The sequence below is a fragment of the Rhinolophus ferrumequinum genome, chromosome 23, assembly GCF_004115265.2.
Source record: "Rhinolophus ferrumequinum isolate MPI-CBG mRhiFer1 chromosome 23, mRhiFer1_v1.p, whole genome shotgun sequence".
In the NCBI taxonomy this organism is placed as follows: domain Eukaryota; kingdom Metazoa; phylum Chordata; class Mammalia; order Chiroptera; family Rhinolophidae; genus Rhinolophus; species Rhinolophus ferrumequinum.
In genome coordinates, this window is record NC_046306.1 from 9,198,800 (window position 1) to 9,220,821 (window position 22,022).

At 50.3% G+C, this 22,022-nt stretch overlaps 1 long non-coding RNA gene across 1 annotated transcript; it reads right to left on the minus strand.

The window, feature by feature from the left end:
* Positions 1-5,530: 5,530 nt before the first annotated feature.
* On the minus strand, positions 5,531-17,279 carry LOC117015783 (uncharacterized). Its single transcript, XR_004421796.1, has 5 exons — positions 16,345-17,279; positions 14,128-14,285; positions 13,642-13,870; positions 9,078-9,143; positions 5,531-6,525 (listed from the first exon to the last, which is right to left on the minus strand). It is a non-coding gene; the product is annotated as an uncharacterized LOC117015783 (long non-coding RNA).
* Between the last annotated feature and the right edge of the window lie 4,743 nt (positions 17,280-22,022).

Consider the following 22,022-nt stretch of genomic DNA (forward strand, 5'->3'; position numbering starts at 1 on the left):
GGGCATCACCCCTTTAGATCAGGTCCCTTCACCACGGCACCACTGACATTTGGGGGTGGATATTTAACTCCCTGCGGTGGAGGCCGTCCTGGGCGTTGTAGGGTGTTTAGCAGCATCCCTGGCTCTACTCACTATGTGCCAGAGGGAGGTCCCCTTTCCCAGTCATGACAATCAAAAATGTTTCCAGGCATTACTGAATGTCCCCTAGGGTAGAAAATCACACCTGATTGAGCACCACTGCATTGGACCCACAAGTACTTACACAAGAGCTTACTTTGTTCCAAGCCCTGTGTTCACTGATTTGCATGTCCCGATGCATTGAGTCTTCAAAACAAACTTAGTTGGGGCTGATAAGTCAGCTGCATTTTGTTGTACTCAGGCTGCTACTGTTGTTCTCCCCTCCTTAGGGTGTCGCGCTGGTCTCGTGGTGCAAGATGCCACCAACCTCATTTCCACATTCCAGAGAGTGGGAAAAGGAAAGCGGGAAAGGCTTAGCCCTTCCCTTTGACGTACAACCTGGAAGTTGGCCATATTGCTTGATCACATCTTATTGGTCAAAATTTGGTCACATGGCCACACCTAACTGCAAGGGAGGCTGGGAAATGTAGTCTTTATTGAAACAGACCCACGCTCAGCTTCAAGTCCATTACTACTATGGAAGTTGGGCAGGATACCGAGGGACAACTAGCAGTCTCAATTACATCCCATTTTGTAGATAGGGAAACTAAGGTACAGTGTGGTTAAGTACTCCTTCAAGGTCACACAGAGAATAAGAAAATAAAGTAAGAAAATGTATATAAAAGTGTCAGGCACCCCATAGGAGCTCAAAGCCATCCTTCTTCCCTGTTCCTCTTTCCCACACATCATTTTACTATCACTCATTGCAATTTATCAGTTTTGAGAATCTCCTTTAGCGGAGGATGTTGGAAGTTTACCCGTACCTCCAGGACCTATGAGTTTCCTTCCACCCCTGAAACCCATACCCTTTAGTTTATCCAAAGTAACCCAAAGGTTTTCTGGATCATTTCTCAAGGGGAGCAAAGGACCCAGGGCCCCTGCTTCCATCCATACCCAGATTCCCCTAAACTGCAAGGAACCTGAGGCCCAGAGAGGGGAAAGGACTTTCCTAAGGCCACACAGCTGGCTCCAGGGAGAGCGAGGACTAGGATCCAAGATGAGGAGCCCTGGAGAAACACTGTTTTCCAGTTTCTAAAACCTGGGCTGCATCACTCCTCCATCTTCTTTTGCTTCTTCTCCATCCTTGTACATTTGTGCCCTTTTCTGTTTTCATCCCTTTACCGCCGTATTAGTGAGATTTATAGAAGAAGCTGAAGTTTACACTATGACACCATTTGTTGTCTACCCAACAGTCAGATTCTCTCGTTCTTAAAAGCAGAACCATTTTGTTTAGGGGTGGGAGGCAGTAGGGAGAGGTGGGGAGTGTGGGGAACTGAAGCCTCCCCTTCAAACCCTCCCAGCTCCAGTTGATTGTTGTCAGGCAGAACGTGGACCCAGCAGTCATATCTTCCAATGTTTTAAGAGAGGTAGAAATCTGGGTTTTTATGTAAAATTCTCCTGATTTGTGAACATTGGCTCAAATTTTATTAAAATGCCATGTGGGCCAAAGGAAACAGATCTGCAGCCTTGTGGGCAGCCAAGAAAAAACCTCAGTTGTTTACCTTTGAAAGAGGAGGCTGCAACTGCTACAAGGAGGGAAGCAGAGGAGAGGCTGGGCTGGAGGCAGCTTTGGCAAATGGAGAGGGCGTGGGGCTAGGAATTACGGCCTGACCCAGATTCAGATCTCCTCTCTTCCAGGTAACTGCTGTGTGATGGTGGGTGGGTTGGATAGCCTCTCTGTTTTCCAAACCATTTAGAGGATGTGATCGTATCCATCTCACTGTGTAGCTGTGAGGATTCCACGGAACAAGGTGACGTAGGTAGGGTGCTTGGCACATAGAGAGTATCCGCTAATTCCTTTCCCTCCGCTGGGAAGAGCTCACACTTAGAATTTCAATTTGAATTAGACTTTCTCAAGCTCTTCCTCCCTCCTTCCCTCCCTCCCTCCCCTCTTTCCCTTCTTCTTTCCCTCCCTCCCTCTTTCCCTCCCCTTCTTCTTCTTTTTAAATTAAACAACATGAAAATTGAGGGCCAAACATCAGGAGACCTGGCACCAGGCCTTGGCTCTATTCCAACATTTGAGTGAGACTTCGGAGGAAGGGCCTCTTCCTCATGGGGCCTCAGTTGCTCCCTCTGTGAAATGGGCATGTTTGATTGGAGATGTAGATGTTCTTCTGGGAGCTAGGGTCATGCAATTCTGTGGAGCCTTGGAAAGGAGGGATGAGGGTGAGGACAGCAGCCTAGGTGGTGATGGGAGGGGGTGGCTGGGGCAGGAGGCTGAGTCAGAGGGTGCTCTCGGCTGGGAGCAAGGGTGGAACATACCTGCACATAGCCCAGTGACTAGCAAGCCACAGGAAGGCAGCAGCCATGTCATCAGCGAGCCTGTAAATACCCTCTGAGGAGATCTACGTCCCTGCTTGTCTTTGATCCAGCCACAGGCCCATCCCAGGGATTTGGGGTCAAAGTTCTTACTAAATCATCCTGCCCAGAGCATGGAAACCCTGAGTCCCTCCTCCCAGCTTTCTGAGATCTGACCTCTGCTTACCTCCCCTCTCACCCTCTTGCCAGGCCAGAGTCTGGTGAGTTTCTCAAACATGTAATTCTCTGTCTGCCTCCAGGCCTTTGCACAAGCTGTTCCCTCCACCTCCACCTGGAATGTTCTCTTTCCCTCCTCTCTAGGCCTCACCAAGATAATGCTTCCCTGTGATTCAAATTTCAATTCAAATATCACCTCCCATGGGAAGGTCTGGCCCCCAGATGAACTTGGGCCCACTCCTGGCCCTCATCCTCTTTTCAAAGTGCTCACACCACCTGTGAGCTGTATTGATACGTGTGTATGTTTGCTCAGTCTGTCTGCTCTTCTCCTGAGGGTCATTTATGCTATTATAGCCCATTCACTGAATGAATGAATGAATGAATGAATGGAGCTCTCTGAAGAGTTCCGGGTAAATTTTGCAGGCCCAGGGAGCGCAGCATCCTCTCAAAGGGATATCACAGCTGGTCAAGTCATTCTTCAGCTCAACCCTCCATGTCTCCCCATTGTACTTAGGAAAAAATCCCAAACCCCGCTCTAGGCCTCATGGTGTCCCCCGGGATCTAGCCTGGCTGACCTCTCTGACCTTGTCTCCTCCCACATATGCTCCCAGCTCTATCTCAGCTCCAGCCAAATGGACCTCCTTTCCGTTTCTTCACCATACCAGGCTTGTTCCTGCCTCACGGTGTGCCTGGAATGCTTGCACCCCGGGGCCTTCTCATCCGTATGTCTCAGCCATGTCACCTCAGAGAGACCCTCCCTCCACACATTCTCCCTCAGGTCACCCAGTTTTGCTCCTTCATGACATGTATCACTATCTGAAATTATCTCATTTATTTATAAATATCTGATGGACTTTTAGCTGAGTTCATGGCTGTGCAGAATAAAGGCAGCTTTTTCCAGCTTCCCTTGCAGCTACTGTGTTTCCCTGAAAATAAGACCAGGTCTTATATTAATTTTTGCTCCAAAAGATGCATTAGGGCTTATGTTCAGGAGATGTCATCCTGAAAAATCATGCTAGGGCTTATTTTCTGGTTAGGTCTTATTTCCAGGGAAACACGGTAGGTGTGGCCATGTAACCAAGTTCTGGCCAATGGGTTATAACTGGGAGTGTATGTGGCAGTTTCTGGAGATTCAGCTGTTGCCTGCCCTTTACTCATTATCTTTTGTTTTTCCTGTCACCTGGTGGGCAGATGAGGAGCCTGGCACTGTGACCTCCATCTTGGATCGTGAGAAGGAAGGCGATAGCCTAGGGATGGCAGAATGGTGAACAGGAAGAAGCCTGGGACACTGAGAGCTTTGGGGAGTCGCCAAACCAGGCCTGAACTGCCTACATCTGGACTTCATTCACACAAGAGAAAAATAAACTCCTCTTTTGTTTATTGTTGATTTTTTCAAATTAAGTCCATAATATTTTATTATGACTACATTTGTATGCCCTAAGAAGTACAAGCTAATATAAAATATCAGCTAGAATATACTCTGGGTCTTTTTATTTTAAAATGTGCTCAATAGGACTTTATCTCCTCTGTCCAGAATTTTAGTTGGAGTGATGGGAAGAGCCCTGGGCCAGACAGGGGAGGCCACCTGCCTGAGTTCACACAGCAAAGGAGTAGGTCACACAGCTGGGACTTCACTGCCCCAGATCCTAACCCCCAACCCTCATTTCTCAGAAGCTCCCAACTCGAGGTGTCGCCTGGTTCAACCAGGGCAACGGGTGGTGTGATCTACCCCTACTCTGCCTTTTAGGCCAAGCAGTTCTTTCTTTTTTCTCGGGGGCTCAGAGCATGCTGGAAATGTGAGAGAAGACCCCAATTGTGGGATGTGGAGGAGGGTGGAAAGCTGTGCACCTTGGGGAGGACCCCAGCTTCTCTGAGCCTCCGTTTTCCTGTCCAGGAAGACCCTCAGGCAGGTCAGGTGCTCTGCAGGTTCCGAGGTGCTGAATTTAGAATGGCTGACATCTCAGAAAGGATAGAGCCCTACACCCCACCAAGAGGAAATTGCTGGCGTGCTGGCAGTGTCACTGGTGTTAAGAGGAAGTGGGTTTCTTAGTGCAAACTTTGGAATCAGTTCTGGGTTCAAATCCTGGACCACACTTAGTAACAGTGTGACCCTGTGTGAATCAATTCCCTTGCTATAGTTTTCCTTGGTGTCCTCGTTGAAAAATGGGGATATGGATTCATTCATCCACACCTGTGTGCTGAGCACCTCTCCTGCCAGGCTGCTCCTGGGTGCTGGGGATTTGGCAGTAAAGAAACTGGGCAAAGTCCTTCTTCTCATGGGGCTGATGATGGCGTCGGAGAGCCAGACAGCAAAGCAACAGACAAATGTGTCGCCTGCAGGAGGACTATACGACACACAAAGCAAACGAAAGCTGGAGAAGGGCGAGGGCATGAGAGGGGCTCTCTGGGACGGAGTAATCAGGGTGGCCTCCCTGAGGGGAGGATATTTGGACAGAGACGTGAATGGCGTGAGATGCGAGGTCCTGGGACAGCTAAGCCTGGTCCCTCCCATCACCCTGGAACTATTTCTGGGCCTCCTCCAGCTGAATTCTTCCTCAGAGCAGGAACCACGTGGTGGCAGCTCTGTGTCCCGGGCAGCAGCCCAGGAATGAATGAGTGAGCCAGAGACCCCGCTACCTCCTCCCCGCCCCCGTCCCCGGCAGTGTCCCGCCTATAAACAAGGCTCTCATGAATGCACCCACTTCCCTCCATCCACACTCGTTTCCTGCCTGGACCATTCCAGTAGCCCCCTCCCCTGTTCCTGCCTCACTCTCCTACCATCTGTCTTCCTCACAGCACCTGCATGAGTTTCCTCTGGCTGCTGTAACAAATGACGACAAACTTAGTGGCTTAAAATAACACAAATTTATTTTCTTGCAGTTCCGGAAGTCAGAAGTCTGACTTCTCCGAAGTCAGTCCCACTGGGCTGAAGTGAAGGTGTTGACAGGGCTGCTTCCTGCTAAAGGCTCCCGAAGAGAAGTTATTTCCTTGCCTTTTTCAGCTTCTAGTGGTCAGTCACCTGCATTCCTTGGCTTGTGGCCCCTTCTTCCATCCTCCTGTCTCTATTTCTGTCCTTTTCTTTCTTCTCTCTGCCTTCTCATTTTCTGTCATCACACCTCCCTCTTCCTCCATCTTGTAAGGACTCCTGGGATTACACTGAGCCCACTTGGATCATCCAGGATAATCTTCCCACCTCAAGGTCCTTAACTAACGACACAGCTGAAAAGTTCCTTTCGCCATATCAAGGGACATGCACAGGTTTGGGGGATTAAGATGTGGACCCCTTTGGGGGGCACTGCTCAGCTGACCACAGGATCCAAAGGGATCCTTTTAGAACCTACGTCCGCGGTGCCTCTTCTACTCAAATCCTCCCAGGACTCCCCCCTTTCCTCACAGTACGTGCCAAGCACGTTGCAGTGGCCACACAGCCTGCACGTCTGTGTGCTTCTTACTTGTAACTCCAACCTCATCTCCTTCCTCACTTGGCTTCAGCCGCAGGCCTCCTGGCTGTGCCTCAACAGTCCTGGAAGCTCCTGCCGCAGGACCTTTGCACACACCGTTCCCTCCGCCTCTGGCCAAGGTTCCTTGCCAACCTTTAGGCCTCACCTCCTCAGAAAGGCCTTCTGGAACACCGCCTTCTCGGGAGCGGCCCTTCCCTCTCCCTATGGTCACATTTAGCACAGTCTGAAATGATCTTGTCTATTTGTTTTCTTGTGTCTTGTCCACTTTCCCCACTAGACTGTCGGCTCTTAAAGACCCAGCTGGTGTTGGCTGTATCTCCCGCCAAGGACAGCGCCTGGGACATAGCAGGCGCTCAGACAACACTTGCTGAATGAATCCACGGGTGACCAATGTAAAATGTCCTCAATGCTGCTGTGAATAAACTATAAATTCATTTCAAGGCATTCTCATCTTCCTTGTGACTTTCTGGCTTGATCTATTTTCAGTGATTAAAACACTGTATTCTTACGTAAAAAGTGGTGAGGCAGCTTTTAGACCAGGCAAACAAGGACTTAGAGGGGCCTAGAGTCGAGGCAAGGATCTCCCAAGGACAGGAGCCATCGGGAGTGGCAGTGGGGTCTCCTGGTGAAGAGCAGGGGCATGGAGTGGGCCACTTGGGAGAGGGGTGCTCTCTCTGTGTGTGCCTCAGTTTCCACCCCTGTAAAATGGAGATGGTAACAAATTCCCTCACAGCAGGACTCTCACGTCAGTGCCATTTGGGGCCAGATGACTGTCTGCTCTGGGGCCGTCCTGAGCCTTGCACGGAGCAGCACCCCTGGCTTCTACCCACTAGGTGCCAGTAGCATTTCCCCAGTGTGACAACCCAAGCTGTCCCCAGACACGGCCTAAAGTGTCCTGGGGGACAAAATCGCCCGTAGCTGCCTCAGAGGGTTATCTTGGGGATGGGAGGACATGATGTGGATAAAGCTTCTGGCTCCGAGCTTGGCCCTTGGCAGCTGCTCAGGAAATGGGAGCTTCTCTGTGGTGAAGAGGGTGGCCAGGTGGGAATCCTGGCCCTGCCACTTGTTAGCAGGTGGCCTCGTGTAAGTACTAGGTCCGTGAGCCTCAGTTTCCTCCTCTGTAAATGGAATAATAATAGCGCTCACTCTCTTGGGGCTGCCAGGAGGAAGAGGGACCATTCCCTGGACACAGTGAGTGCACAGTAAATGGGGAGGCTGAGGATGAGGAAGAGGAAGACTCCTAGAAAAAGTGGGAGCAAGAGAAAGGGCGCTTTGCAAGGGCTCGTTGGAGTCTCCAGAATGTGGGCCCCTGTAGTAACGAGGGACATGCTGGCACAACTGCCCACACCTGGGAGGGCAGCTGGCTCAGCCCCTCAGTCCTGCGGGGCCATTTAATAATTAAGCTGGATAAGGGACGATGAGGCTGGAAGGCCAGAAGTGACCAGAGCCCGGCCTTGTTTGGCTCTGGTGACGTGATGGCCCTGGGATCATGGCCTTCTTGAGCCTATAAACAGGGGGTTGGGCCCCGAGACAGGCAAGGCCAGGCCAAGGTCTGTGCTGGTGGCCTCGGGCCCGAGTCCTGCAGGGGGTGAGAAGGGGGGCACTCAGCAGCCGCATGGAAGGGGATGCTGTGGAATGAAGGCTGTTTTGCACAGAATCAATACCCACGTCCACCGTTTCTCTTTCCTTCTCTGCCCAACGCCCTCTTACGGTCCCCGCCAGTTTACTGAGCACTTACTGCCTGAGGCTCTGCCAAAGCACATCGTGTAGATCGACTCCTGCCAACTCCATCGTGGAGGGGGCACTCTGTCCCCTCCCCCAATGAGTCAGGAGCCCATTGCCCAGGTAAGAAATCAGAGGACCTGAGTGGTGGTAAGTCACCAGCCCACAGGGGCAGGATCAAATCCCAACCCATCTCTGGGGTCTCCCAGACTTGCATTTTACCCCGTCCCACCCACTGTCTCTCCACCTCTTCCTCTGTTGTTCCTTCTCTCTCTCTGTCTCTCTCTCTCCGTCTCTCTCTCTCTCCCTCTCTCTCCTTTTCTCCCCCCCACCCCACCCATCTCCCTCTGACCGCCCCGCCTCGCGGCCCTGTCTCCCTGCAGCCAGCCCTTGTCCTGACGCCAGCACATTATGTCCCTGGTCAGACCCTGACGTCAGGCAAGGCCTGGCGGGCGGCCACGGGCCGCTGCCGGGCAGGCGGAGGGAGGGCACGCCTTCCCGGTCCCCACTGTGGTGGCTGCCTGCCCAGCCTTGCAACAGCTCGGGGCTTCAGTTCTCCCGCCTGGCCTCAGCTGGCTTGAGAGTGGTCAGCACTCGGTGGCTGCTGGAGCCTGGGGCTGCAGATCATTTGCCTCCTGCCCCTCGTCCCCCACCTACAAGAGACATCTGTTGCCTGGTCCCAGAGGGGAGACAGTAGAGAAAGGGGACAAGACCTAGAGCTGAGTTTTGACTGTGTGCCTTTGGGCAAGTCACCCAGCCTCTCTGAGCCTCACCTCTCCATCGAGGCACCTGTCTCTCCAACCTGCAGAAGGGTGGGCTCTTACAGGGGTGCCTGGCCCACAGCAGGAGCTCAGTGTTATCACAGGGTCCCATCCAGCAGTTCTCAACAGCGGAAGACTCAGAGAGGGGTGCGGGAGTCTGGGTGACACATGATTGGGGGGGGTGCACAGCTGTTGTTTAGAGGGCCGGGATGTGCCATGGGGAGGGGGACAGGTACAACAAAGGAGCGCCTCACCCAAAACACAAACAATATCCCTGCCGAGAAACCCTCCCCAAGCCCAGTTGGTCTCAGGCCCCATGGGAGCTTGAATAAGTGGTTAAAAAAATGTAACATTTCTTGTTTGGTGTATTTGCTTTTCTCCCCCCCTCCCCCTCCATTTTCAAAGCAATGCAATTTCCTTGAGGACATTTTGAAGGGCACCGGAGCATCCCGGTTTAAAGAGACTTTGGGGTTAGACAAACCTGGGTCAAATCCAGTTGTGTGACCTCGGGCCAGTGGCTTCACCTGTTGAGCCTCAGTTTCCTCATCTGTCAAGTGGGAATAATAAACATACGCGCCTTAGAGGGTTGTCGTGAGGACTAAGGAAAACAATGTTTGTAAAGCACAGTAGACTTTTTTCTTGTCTCTTATTCTTCTCATATAGGTGATACAGAAAAGTACAGAGAAGAAAACGAGGTCACCCAGGGAGACCCACTCTAAGGTTTTTGTGGAAATTCAGCTCAATTAACATATTTATATTGTGATCCTCCTGTTGCCTGCTTTTTCATTTTTCATAAAAATAAAACCCAACTTGAAGTTCCACTTAAAAATACCTTTGCTTATTATATTATTATTGTTTTTTTGAATACATGCCACTCAAAAGGTTCAAAGGGTGTCCAGTGAGACATGAGGCTTTCTCCCACCCCTGCCTTTGGCTCCCCTTCCCGGAAACAAACAGTTAGCAGTTTCTTGCGTGTCCTTCCTTCCTTTCCTGGCGTTAAAATCATCTTTGGACACATGATTTCCAACGCTTCTCTTCATTTTGGTTTTGTTTGTGTTTTTTTAATTCACTCAGTTATAAAGTTTGACATTATAAAAACATGAGAACAGACAAGCAAAAAAGAAAGGGGAACATAAGGAAAGCAGAATCACCTGAAATCTTACTACCCCTTTAACAATTTGGAGTATATCCTTGCAGGCTTTTTCCATCACTTCATGTCCGTGCACATTCTTGAAGCTTCAGGTATCTCTTCTTAGTGCCTTTCAAAGTTTGTGACGATGTTTGTATACTGATCTGATCATTATCTGCCTTCCCCATTGTGCAGTGAGTTCCAGGAGGCAGGGACGGCCATTGCTAGTGGGCCCCCCACACCCAGCAGAGCACCAGCACACAGTAGGCCTGTCATGAATAGTTTCCAAATGAATGAATGAATGAGTGAATTTCCAAAAGGAATGGTACAATACATCGCATTATCCTGTGACCTATTTTGTCACTGAACGTTTCAGCTCCATCTTCCCACATTTCAGCAAATCTCCATTTTTCTTGTCTGCACGGAGGCACCACAATAAACGTCTTTTTGATGCTGGCCAGAAGCTTCTGCCCCTCACTGGGAAATTCTTCTTCAAACCAGATCTGTTAACAAATTCCATATGATTTGCCCATGCCCCAGCCCTTTGGCCATTTACTTTCAGCATGACACTTCATTGGTTTCTTGGGCCCATTGTCTTCGGGGACAAGTCAAGATTTACTGTCTGTCCCTGACATCATGTTTTTCCAGAGAAGTTTGAGAGTGAAGAACTCATCCCACCCCCACCCCACCGTTTCCGCCAGTTAAGGGTTCTGCAGACTTGCCGAAGTCGGGAAAGTTGGTGTAACCCTTGCCTCCCTGGCTGCTTTGTGGAAAACAGAACACGCCAAGCTCATTCCTACCTCAAGGCCTTTGCACTGGCTGTTCCCTGCGCCTGGAATATGCTTCCCTCAGACACGCACTCAGCTTACCTACTTCAGGTCTCTGCTCCAATGTCACTTTCTCAGAGAGGACTTCCTCAACCATTTTGCTACGTTAGATCTCTAAGTCACTTATCCAGCTTTGCATTTCTTCACGAAACATCGACCAATACCTGGTATCACATTATGTTATGTCATGTTACTATGGTGTGTTTTTCCTTATTTATTGTCCATCCCCCCACTAGGAGGATAGGAACTTGTTTTTGTCTTTCTCTCCACAGTATCCCCGGCACCTAAAACAAGGCCTGGAACATTGTATATACTTCGGAAGTATTGACTGAATCAATAAATGTTAGTTCCAGGATTCCAAGATTCCTTCCAAGGCGGAGAGCTGACTGTCATCATTCATTTATTCATTCAAGATTTATCTCTTGAGCACCTACTGTGTGCCAGGCCCCTTCTGGGTGCTGGGGGTAGTACAGTGGGTAAGGCAGACAGACCCTCCTCCTGCAGGGTGTGGTCAGTGGTCAGGGAGACACATCCACATCACATAATGACATCCAGGCTGACTTGCTGGCCGTGGGTAGTGGGGCAAGAAGGGGGCAAGTGAGGGACGTGGGTTCCCAGCTTTAACTCAGCCCTTGCAGAACTGGGTAAGCGGCAAGGGTGACACAAACGGGAAGGATATCCTTGCCATCTTTACTTCTCCCTGCTGTTCTTTCACCATCCATGGAGGAGAAATTTCAAAAGTGAGGTCAGAAACCTTTTCACATTCCTCCCACAAGCCCAGCGGGTCTTTGCTTGTGGAGCTAAGCTTTGCCCTACTTCTGGCTGCCTTGCACCTTCCATATTTCCTTCAGGGAAGTTCCTACCCTAGTAGCTATACCTTCCCGAGGGAAATGCCAGAAAACTTGCTTTCCCGGCCTCCCTTGCAGCTCAGGGCAGGCTTGGAACTTGGGCTTCACCATTCGGATATGCCTGCGAGAGACATGCAATTAGACGAGAAGCACAGGAGAAGAGGTGTGGAGGAGAACGGAGCTGGTTAGACGACGCAGTGGGAAGAGTCCTGGGGGAGAAAGCAGGCTCACCGGGCAGCTCTTCCAGAAAACCTGGGCCTCATTCTATGAACCACCCAGTAACGTTGAATAAACTCCTCCGTGTAAACTAGCCAGAGTGGTAAATTCTATTGCTTGCGACTCAGACCCCTTGAGTGACAACCGATCATTCTAGGTTCCTCTGCTCTGTGGTTAATGATTTCTTCTTGTTGTCTTTCATTCAAGAACTATCAAAGTGACTATGTATGACTCACTTGTGGCCACTGGAGGCAGTGATTTTGAATATTAGCATCGTTACCCTGGCTCCACAACGAACCTCATGTCCTTTGGGGCGGGGTGGGGGGGACATGTATATCAGCTGAACCCTTCTGGAAAACAGTTAGGTCACAGGTATTAACAAGCAGTAAGAACGTTCATGCTCTCTGACCCCCCCTAGTCCCTTTCCGGGAATTCTAGACAGAGAAAATAATCAGAAATCGCGAAAATGCACACAGATGTTCACCACAGACTTATTTAGTGTAGTGAGAAGTCAGAAGCTACCTCCAGGTCCAGTGACCAGGGAAAGGTTACATTAATTAGGTGTTGATTCCTAAAAGAATGGCAGCAAGGATTTCCTCTAGCAAAACATTAGTGCAGTACTCAGGAGTTAGGTTTTATCTTTGGGTGACCGAAAAAAAACACAACACAAAGTAACAGGGGCTTCAATGAAACAGAAGCTTGTTTCTCTCTTATATAAAAGAAGTGTGGAGGTGGTATCCAGGACTCGTGGGGTGGCTTCAGAAACTCATCAGGGACTCAGGTTCCTTTTCTCTTGTTGCTCCACCACGGCCCAAGATAGCCACTCAGATTCTGGCCATCACATCTGCGTTCTAGCCAACACGGGGGATGGGAAGAAGAGCAGGCACCCTTTCCCTAAGGACGGTGCTTGGAAGTTATTTATATCCCATTGGCTAGAACTTAGTCGCATGGACACACCTAGTTGCACACCTAGCTGGGAAATGTAGTTTTTTTTTGTTTCTATTTTTTCTGGTAGACACATGCCCAGCCAAATGGGCATGGGATTTCTATCACTAAAGAAGAGGGAGAGATCAGAGAATTGGGGGAGAAACAGGGGTCTCTATCACAATAGGCAACAATTTAAAATAATGTCCAAGAGGATTCTGTAATAACATGAAGAGAGGATCTTGTACAGTTTGGGAAAAGCAGGATTTGAAATTGTATACACACTGTGATTGCCACTGTGTAACAAAATTTCAAAACAGAGAAAGCTACTCAAAGGGCAAAACTGCTAGGATGTTTTGTGGCTTTTGTGGGCAGTCCAATAAGAAATATCATTTTTTTTCTTTTTATTCTATATTTTCCAAATGGTCAATAATTGAGTAAACTTAACTTCCCCAAAGAAAGAATCTCTGTGCAGATTATAGAATCTCCCTGAGCTGGAATTCACGCTGTGTAAGTTCTGTCCTCGAATATGCCAACGCATCCAGAAAAGAAGAAACGAAATGATCTCCAGTCACAGTTAACTTGATTGTGAATGGAGAGAAGTCCAAGGAACCCACAAAAAGTGACTAGAAAAAGAGAGACCTGGGACTTATCACGGGTTCAAGTCACAGCTTTGCTGAAATGCCCGCTCCAGGACCTTGGACAAAGCACTCATCTCCCTGTTCCTGCATCTGTAACGGAAGGACGGATAGCATCCCTCTCCAGGTGTGAGGGGGATGGAAGGAGGTGGCTCCTGTGAAATGTGTGCACAAGTGTCCCACACAGAGCAAGCTTTAAACCAGTGCCTCTCAGCCGGGGTGATTTTGTCCCCCAGGGGACATGTGGCAATGTCTGAAAACATTTTTGGTTGTCAGCTGTGTGTGGGGGGAGTGCTACTGGCATCTAGTGGGTGGAGACCAGGGGGGCTGCTAAACATCCTACAATGCAGAACAGAGGACCCCCCCACACACACACACACATAAACAATGAAGAATTATCTGGCCCTAAATGTCAATACTTCTAAGTTGAGAAAACCTGCTCTAAATACACATCAGCTGTTACCATGATCAGTCTTGTTTCCTGGCTTTTGCTGTCCTGAACTTCACGGTGGTGGTCAGCTGGTCACATGTCTGTGGATACATGTACTTCTGCGGGATGGATTTCTAGAGTCGCTTCAGCATCCCCGCTCTGCACACAGACGCTGTCACCTCCAAATGCCCCAGAGAGGTCATCTTCAGTTTGTCTCAAGCTCTTCCCTGGGAGGTTGGTAACATCTCTGTACCCAGGGGAGCTGCGAGAAGGAGCAGGATGGATACTGGCCCCCGGTTCAGCATCACTTATACGACATCCCTCCAGGGCTTCCTACCCCCAGTCCTTCCTCCTGGAACCCCTAACGTAGGCGCTGCCATCACCCCCATGTCAGAGATGGGCAAACAGGCTGCGAGGTCACACCAGTGCCAGAGCAGCTGGGCCCCAAGCCCACTTGTTCTCCTCACACCTCTCTGCTCTGGCCTAGGGGTCCTCAGCCAGGCTGCACAACAGAATCACCTGGGGGAGTGAGTGCTGCAAAAGCCAGATTCCTTGGTGCTCTGCTGGCTCCATGAGGTCAAGCTTGGTTCTGGAATCAAACAGATCTTGACTTGAATCTTGGCTCCTCCACCTCCTGGCTAGGTCAGTGACGTTGCCTCTGTTTGTCCTCTGAAACTCTGAAAAAAGGGTAACGTTAGTTACTACTCCAGGGGGTTGCCAGGAGGATTTAGTGAAGGCCCATCACAGGCTGAGCATGGGGACTGGTGTACAGTAAGTGCTCATTAAGTATTGCCTTTTAATTTTATTTTTGGAGCAGGGCCTTGGGTGTATGTGTGTGTGTGTGTGTGTGTGTAAGCTCTTTAATTGATTCTGAAGTGCTGGGCTAGTTACTCATCCATCCATCCATCCATCCATCCATCCATCCATCCATCTAATAAACACCTACCAAGCATCTCCTTTGTGCCAAGCCCTACGCTGGACTAAGAGGCACTTGAAAAAACTCGACTTGGTCTTTGACCTCACAGAATTCCCAGGACAATGGGAGAGACAGATATGATGGATAGTAGGAAGGGCTCATTCAGTCATTTATTCCACACACATTCCCTGCTGCCTCCTATGTGCCACGCACTGTTAGACCCTGGCAGATAAAGGTCCTTGGGCTTCCATCCTAGTGAGAGACAGAAGTAAATATGAACCAAGGCAGGAAGTGCTCGTTCAACAATCATTTAGTTCATTCAGCACATTTGCTGATGGCCCTCCCCCTGGGCTGGACCTGGGCTCTGTGGGCACCGAGATGTAAAAGACCTGGCCTTAAGCACTGGGAGCACAGTCCAGGGGAGCACAGCCCAGGGGAGAGTCTCAGCACAACGTGATGAGCTGCAATCGGGGGAGAGCAGGGGTCTATAGAAGAAGCAAGGAAGGTGGCCGAGGGAGCTTTCTGGAGGCGGCAGGGCCTGGTTTGAGCCGAAGGATGACTGCAGTCTGCTCAGTTAACCCCCAACGCCCCACCAGGACCCCCACAGACTTCTGGCCTCCCTTCCCTTCCAGAACTTGAAGGTCAGACTCAGGGGCCCCCAAGGAAACCCTTTCCCTCCCAGCCAGCCAGCCCTTTTGAGGCTAGAACTCAAACCCTGTCTCAGAGCAAGGCCCTGGGCAGCTGGCCGGCAGAACCTTGGAGACTGTCCCACAGTGACCAAGGTCCACTGGTGACATTGAGGTTGTTTGTACAAATGTGCTCCATTTTCCTAGGCATCTTGTTCACAGAAAAAAACAACTCTGCTGACATAACTTATGGTGGGGTGCAGAGGGGTGGCTGAGAATGTCTACCATGCATTGTGCCCTGGGGAATGGACACACTGGTGCCAGTGGGAGGGGAGTGGGAGAAGGGCAGGGGCCGGGCTAGAGATGGTGGCAAGGCCGGATTATGCAGGGCTCACAGGCCTTGGGAAGGACTCAGGTTTGATTCAAATGGTAATGGGGAGCATTTGAGCTGGGTTCAAATGGATTAAAACATAAGATTTTTATGTTTTAACAATGGATCAAAACCTCCAGATGGCTAGTGATTAATTCATTTGCTCATTCATTCATTCAACCAATATCTGAGCACCTACTCTATTCCAGGCACTGTTCCAGGCCCTGGGGAAGAAGGGGTGAACATAATAGACACAAGTTCTGCCTTTCTGGGACCAGAGGGGACACAGACCCTAAGTCAAATAATCACATAATGAAACACAGACAGCAATAAATGCTGTCAGGAAAGGCTTCTCTAAGGTGATATATAGGTATCTGGTTTAATACTTCATTCAGCCAATATTTATTGAGCACCTACTATGCATCAGGCACTGTGCTGGATGCAAGGATGCAGGGCGAGCAAGACAGACCTGGTCCCTGCCCCCAAGGAACAGACATTCCAGTGGAGGACACAAACCTATAAACAATCAACAACAGTATAGTAAGGTGAATGCAGGTAGGGTATGTAGAGGGGCTGTGGAAGCAGTGAGGGCTTCCTGGAGGAAGGGGAATTAGCAGGAGTTCGGTGTGAGATTATATATGGAAGTGGGTGGTACAGGTGGGGTATATCCAGTGACCTGCTGAACTCCCTCTCGTGACCTGCTGGGTTGAGGAGGGAGTGGTGGGAGAAGGTGCTGTAGCTTTGGGAGAAGGTCAAAACCTATTGGAAGGAGACCCAATGGTGTGGACACTGCCCTTAGAGGCATCTCAGTGGGTAGAGGGTACCTGCAGGGCTCCCTCTGTCTCTTCATCTCTCGCTGGCTGGCTGTCTCCTCTTTTGGCCTCTCTGTCAGAATCTGATAGTCTCTCAGATTCTCTCAGTTTCTCTTTCTCTGGCTCTCTCAATTCTGATCGTCTTCACGAGATGTCAGTAAGAGATCTCACTAGGAAAAACCCCGGGCGGGTGGGCAGGAAGCGAGGTCAGGGGACAAGGACAGCTGAGCACAGGGACAGGCGGTGACTAAATGTTCTGTTTTGGAAAGACAGCTCTGGTCAGGGGCGAAGGTGTCTGACCACGAAACCTGATCACCTGGCCAAACTCTGCTCTTGCCAACCCTCTGGCCAGCAGCCCCATGACCTGTGGATGCCACACAGAATCTTCCCAGAGGGAGGGGGAGCGGAGGAAACATGGCCCATGGGCAACTTCTCCTCTAGCAAGTGGGACCAACAGGAAGGGAAGGAAATAAGGGAACAGTGAATTCTCAGGCAAGCTGCCGCTGTGGTTTAGAATAGGAAAGCCCTGCTTATCTCTCTACATGTTTTTCAAAGGTTTAACAATTGATTAAGCACAGACTGTGCATGAGGCCCGGTGCTGTGTATTCACTGCGAACCCTCTCAAGTTTAAGACCATGGACTCCGGAGCCAGACCGCCTGAGTTTGAATCCTGGTTTTGTAAATTACTAGCTCTGTGACCGTGTATAAGTTACTTAGCCTCTTTCTTCATGCATAAGATGGGAAGAAAATAGCATGTGTCTCATACATTTGAAGCCAAGATTAATATTAGTTCACATATGTCAAGGGCTTGGACTAATCCCTGGCACACAATAAGTGCTGAACAAAATTCAAGCTATTATCATTTTAGCCTTGTGATTCAAGAGCTAATGCTAAGGGGGGCGGCCGGTTGGCTCAGTTGGTCAGAGCACAGTACTCATAACACCAAGGTTGCCAGTTCAATCCCCACATGGGCCAGTGAGCTGTGCCCTCCACAACTAGATTGAAAACAACGACTTGACTTGGAGCTGATGGGTCCTGGAAAAACACACTGTTCCCCAACATTCCCCAATTAAAAAAAAGTAGAAAAAAAAAAGAGCTGATGCTAAGGAGGCAGAGGGAGTCAAGTTCAAATTCCTGCTTCATCACTTCTTTGCTCTGTGACTTTGGTTAAGTCTCACAGGGTCTCTGAGCATCAATTTCTTACTGTTCAGTGAAGATGATCTCAGGTGTCACCTCCCCAGGTGGTCAAGAGGTTCTGCGTACAAAGTAGGTGGAAAGCACTGACTTCACAGGTAAAGAAAAGAAGTCCCAAAGTCGATTAATATTTTTTTCATCTGTCCAGCAGGCTCTAGGTCCTCAGAACACCTACGACGCTCTGGTTCCTGTCCTCTCCCTGTCCTGGAACACAGTAGTGAGCAGCTGAAGATGGAGGGAGCCCCCTTGGTGCCCAGCGTTAGTCCTGACCACATGTAGCCTTCTGATACATGTAGTATCAACCCCTTTTACAGAGGTAGAAACTGAGGTTTGAGGAGGTAAAGAGGCTGCCCAGGGCAAAAGGTTCCCGAGCACCTGCTCTTGATCTGAACTCTGATGACAATGCCACCACTTCCTGTGCCTCACAGGCCTAGGGCCTCCACCTCTCTCACCTGCTCGGCAGCATGCTCCTGCCCTAGTACCCCTAGTGCCTGCCTCAGAGCTGGCCTTGGAAATGGTGGTTGTACTGGACAGACTCCACAAGCCCAAAGAGCTATGCTGTCCCTGAATGAATTACCTGTCCCCGTCCTCAGCGTGTTTCCTTGTCCTGTGCCAGCCAGCTTGAAGAAAATTCATCTTGGCCATCAAACCCCTAAGCACTCCCCTCGCTACCAAGGCAAGAAACAGGTGACGAGTACAGGAGGAAGGGACGGAATGAAGTCTGGAGCCCCAGAACCCTGGGTTCTCATGCCTGCCTGTGTGACTTTGGACATGGCGCTTCCTCTCTCTGAGCCTCAGTTTCCTCATCTGTAGAATGGGTGCAATTATCGTACTATCCACCCCTTCAGTAGACATGCAGAATAGACAGGGCATGGGTATAGCCTTAGGCATGGGGCAGCTGCTCAGAAGATGACAACTGTCCCTACTGTGTGAGCCATCTCCGCCTACCCGAATCCCGCAAGCCCAGTTTGGCCCCTCATGGTCAATGGCGAGCTCCTCATGAGACAGTATAGTGATTGAGGGCATGAGTCCTGGGCCTGACTGCCTGGAGTCAAATCCTACCTCTGCCAATTGCTAGCTGTGTGATCCCAGACAAGTGACTTAACCTCTCCGGGCCTTAGGTTTCCCATTCACGAAATAGATGTAATTATAATAGTCCCCGTTTTGGAATTGTGATGACCAAATGAGTTCACTAATGCAGAGCCTGGGATCTTGCCAGGCACAGAATGAGGGCTGTCGAAGAGTCTGCTGCCCTTCAGGAAGAAGGGGGAGAACGGACCTGGTGGCTTCTGCACAATTTACAATGGACTCAGGGCCAGCGATGGAATGCGGGAGCTGGGGAACAATTTCAATCTGAACCAGGAGGGATTTTAGAGAACAAGGCCCACTGTATTGGCGGAGGGCTTTGCTCAGGTCCCACGTGGCCCCAGAGAAGGGCTGCTCCACGTCCATCCTCTCGTGGGAGCCAGCAGAGTGCTTGTGTGTCAGTGTGAGGCAGAAACTCCATCCTTCCACTTTCTGAGCCTGGAACCTGGAGTCATCCATGATTTCTGTCACATGTGGTCCATCGGTATGTCCTGTCAGCTCCACCTGCAGAACAAATCTACGACGTGAGACCATGGACTCTGCCTACCTCCCCACCTCCACAGCCACGCCTGGGCCCGGTCACCATTATCTTTTGCCTGGACCATTGCAGTCACCTCCGCTCTGGTTGTCCCCCTTCCCTCCTGGCCCTGGACAATGCATTTTCCACACACATCCAGAAGGGTTCTTTCAGAAACTAGGTCAGACCATGCTCACGACCCTCCATGGCTCCCATCAACCCCAGAGAAAAGCCCGGGTCCTTCCTATGATTTGCCAGGCTCTGCACGATCTGTCCCCACGTCTCTCCCTTCACTTCCTCACGGGCTGCCCCTCACTCCTGCTGCCCAGCACACTGGCCTCCTCGTCAACCGCGCACATGCCAGGCACAAAGCAGCCTCAGGCCTTTGCATCGCTGTTTCCTCTGCTGGGGATGCTCTTACTCCAGTTACCCCTCACCTTTGCAAGTCTGTCCTCCAATATTTGCTCGGGGAGGCCTCCCGGCTCCCGCAGTTAGATCTGTACCTGTTTGAGACGCTCCATCTCCCTTCCCTGGTTTATTTTACTCCTTTGCACGTGTCGTCCGAAACACAATATATTTCATTTACCTATTAATGTTTACCTCCCTCTCCATCGCTAACTCCAAAATGTCAACTCCATGCAGACTCCCCATTGGGAAGAGCAGGGTTTGGACGTGGCAAGTGGCAGCGGCCTCAGTGCTGGCTGAGACCTAGACACTGTTCCAGGGACTTGGGACCCAGCAGAGTGAAACACTGAGCCCCTGACTTCGTGGCACTTTCATCTCGTGGATTTGAACATCAGCACTGCCATGAACTTACCAGGCAACTTTGATCCAGTGAGTGGTAGCACTCCCTGGCCTCAGTTTCCCCACCTGTAAATGGGATGATGATCCCTCCCTCCCCAGGTTCAATGAGCTAATGCCTCTGAAGCGCCTGGCACCCAATGGGCACTCAGTCAGAGCTCATTCCTCCCCTGGCCAGCCCCCCTGCTGGCTGGCCCCCAGGGGACTGTGCTGTGAGTGTTATTTTTAACCGTGGCTCGGGCAGGCTGGGCAGTGGCTCTGAAGGCCGTAGGAAGACCACCGGGTAAGCAACATCCCGGATTGAGACGCCAGAACATGGTGTGGAAACACAGGGCGGGGCCGCCCTGTGTTCATGCTCTGCCTGGTGACCCCTTATGCAAAATTATGTCATGTCACCCGATGCTGTTTATAAACTTAGTGCTGACCTTTCCCAAGCAGGGTGAGAGGGAGGGGCTGTAGCCCAGTCTCCTCGCCCCCACCAGGAACTGTTGGTGGCCCACATTCACACAGAACAAAGTTGGGGGGCTGGCCTCTGGCCAGATTTTGCCCGCTTGTTTCAACACCTCTGAGTGCTCCCAGATGACCAGCCCTGGGGTATTTTTAAACCTTGGCCTTGGCCAACCTTTTTGCCACATTCCGGTCGGGGTTTTGATTTAGTGCGCGCCCCAGTTAGGGTAGCTGGGGGGTTGGGATTCATTCAACAACAAACATCTAAGCACATTCCAGGACCTGTGGGCCTACTGTGTGCGAGGCCCTGTAGCAGGAATGGAGGCCCCAGGGGCCCTAACTCACAGAGTCTGTCTCAAGTTGGCCTCAGTCTGGCGGGGACACCATGACAAGCGCTAGAATGGAGGCTAAGATGGCAATGACAACTCACATATCTGCGGGGCCCAGCGGGTTATATAAATGGATGAAGAGGGCCCGCGTGAGGTGGCAAGGAGGGCTGGGGACTGCAGTGAACCGGCCAAGCTTCTGAAGGCGGCGGCCACTCCTCAGCTCTGACCTCTGTCATCATGAGGGAATCAGGCCCAGTGCACCCAGAGCTTCTGACTTTTTAGGAGAAGCTGGAAGTCTAGGTTTATGTGGAATTTCATGCTAAAATCTCTTGACTTTTACATGTTGGCAATGAATTTTTTTTTAAATGTTAAAAACATTTTGAGAGCCAAATGCAACCCATTTGTGGGCTGGACTCAGCCCACAGAGCCGAGGTGATGGAGGCCAACACTTTGTGCTCTCTGACACAAATAGATGCATTAGAACATGTTCAACCTGTAGGGGCTGAGCACCTACTATGGGCTCCTCCTACTGTGCGAGGCCCCAGAGAAGCAGCAGGGAACAAGATGGACGACGTTCCTGGCCTCATGTGGCTTAAATCCAGTGGTGAGCTGGAGCCGGCTCGTACCGGCTCATGGATTCTGCAAGCTGGTGTTCTACACAACTATCATTCGAAATTAAATTATATGAACTTACAATTAAATAATTATAATAACAATAAAGGTAACAACGACCCCAAACTCATCACTTTCTAATTATTTTCCTGTGTTCTATGTTCCTGAGGTTACTGACGTCTATTGTGTCATGCACCATATTGCACGGTGCAAATAGTATAGAACTGCGCCTCTCTTCTCAACTCCACATTTAGTGAAGTCATGTTGGCAGCTGGAAATCGGCCGGGGCAAGAGGAGTGACACCACAGAAATCGGCAAATGTAAACATCAGAGCTCCCTCCTTGCTGAAAGCCAGTGGTTAAACACTTAGCAACAAACTAGGTTAAAACAAATTACTGATAAGATGTAATATGTCAGACAGTAACAACTGCAATGAAGGAAAATAAAGTGGGTAGAAGGATACATGGTGATGGAGGGGAGTATTTTAGATGGGCAGGTCATGGACATCGCCTCTGAGGAGATGATATTTGAGCAGAGACCTGAATGAAGTGAGAGAGTGAGCCAGACAGGTTATCTGACAGAACAAGGTTCAGGCAAAGGGAACAGCAAGTTTCTGCTTAGGGGACAGGAACAAGCTCACTAGTTCTGGAACAGAAAGGAGGCAAGTGTGGCAGGAGCAGAGTGAATGAGGGAAAGGGGTAGGG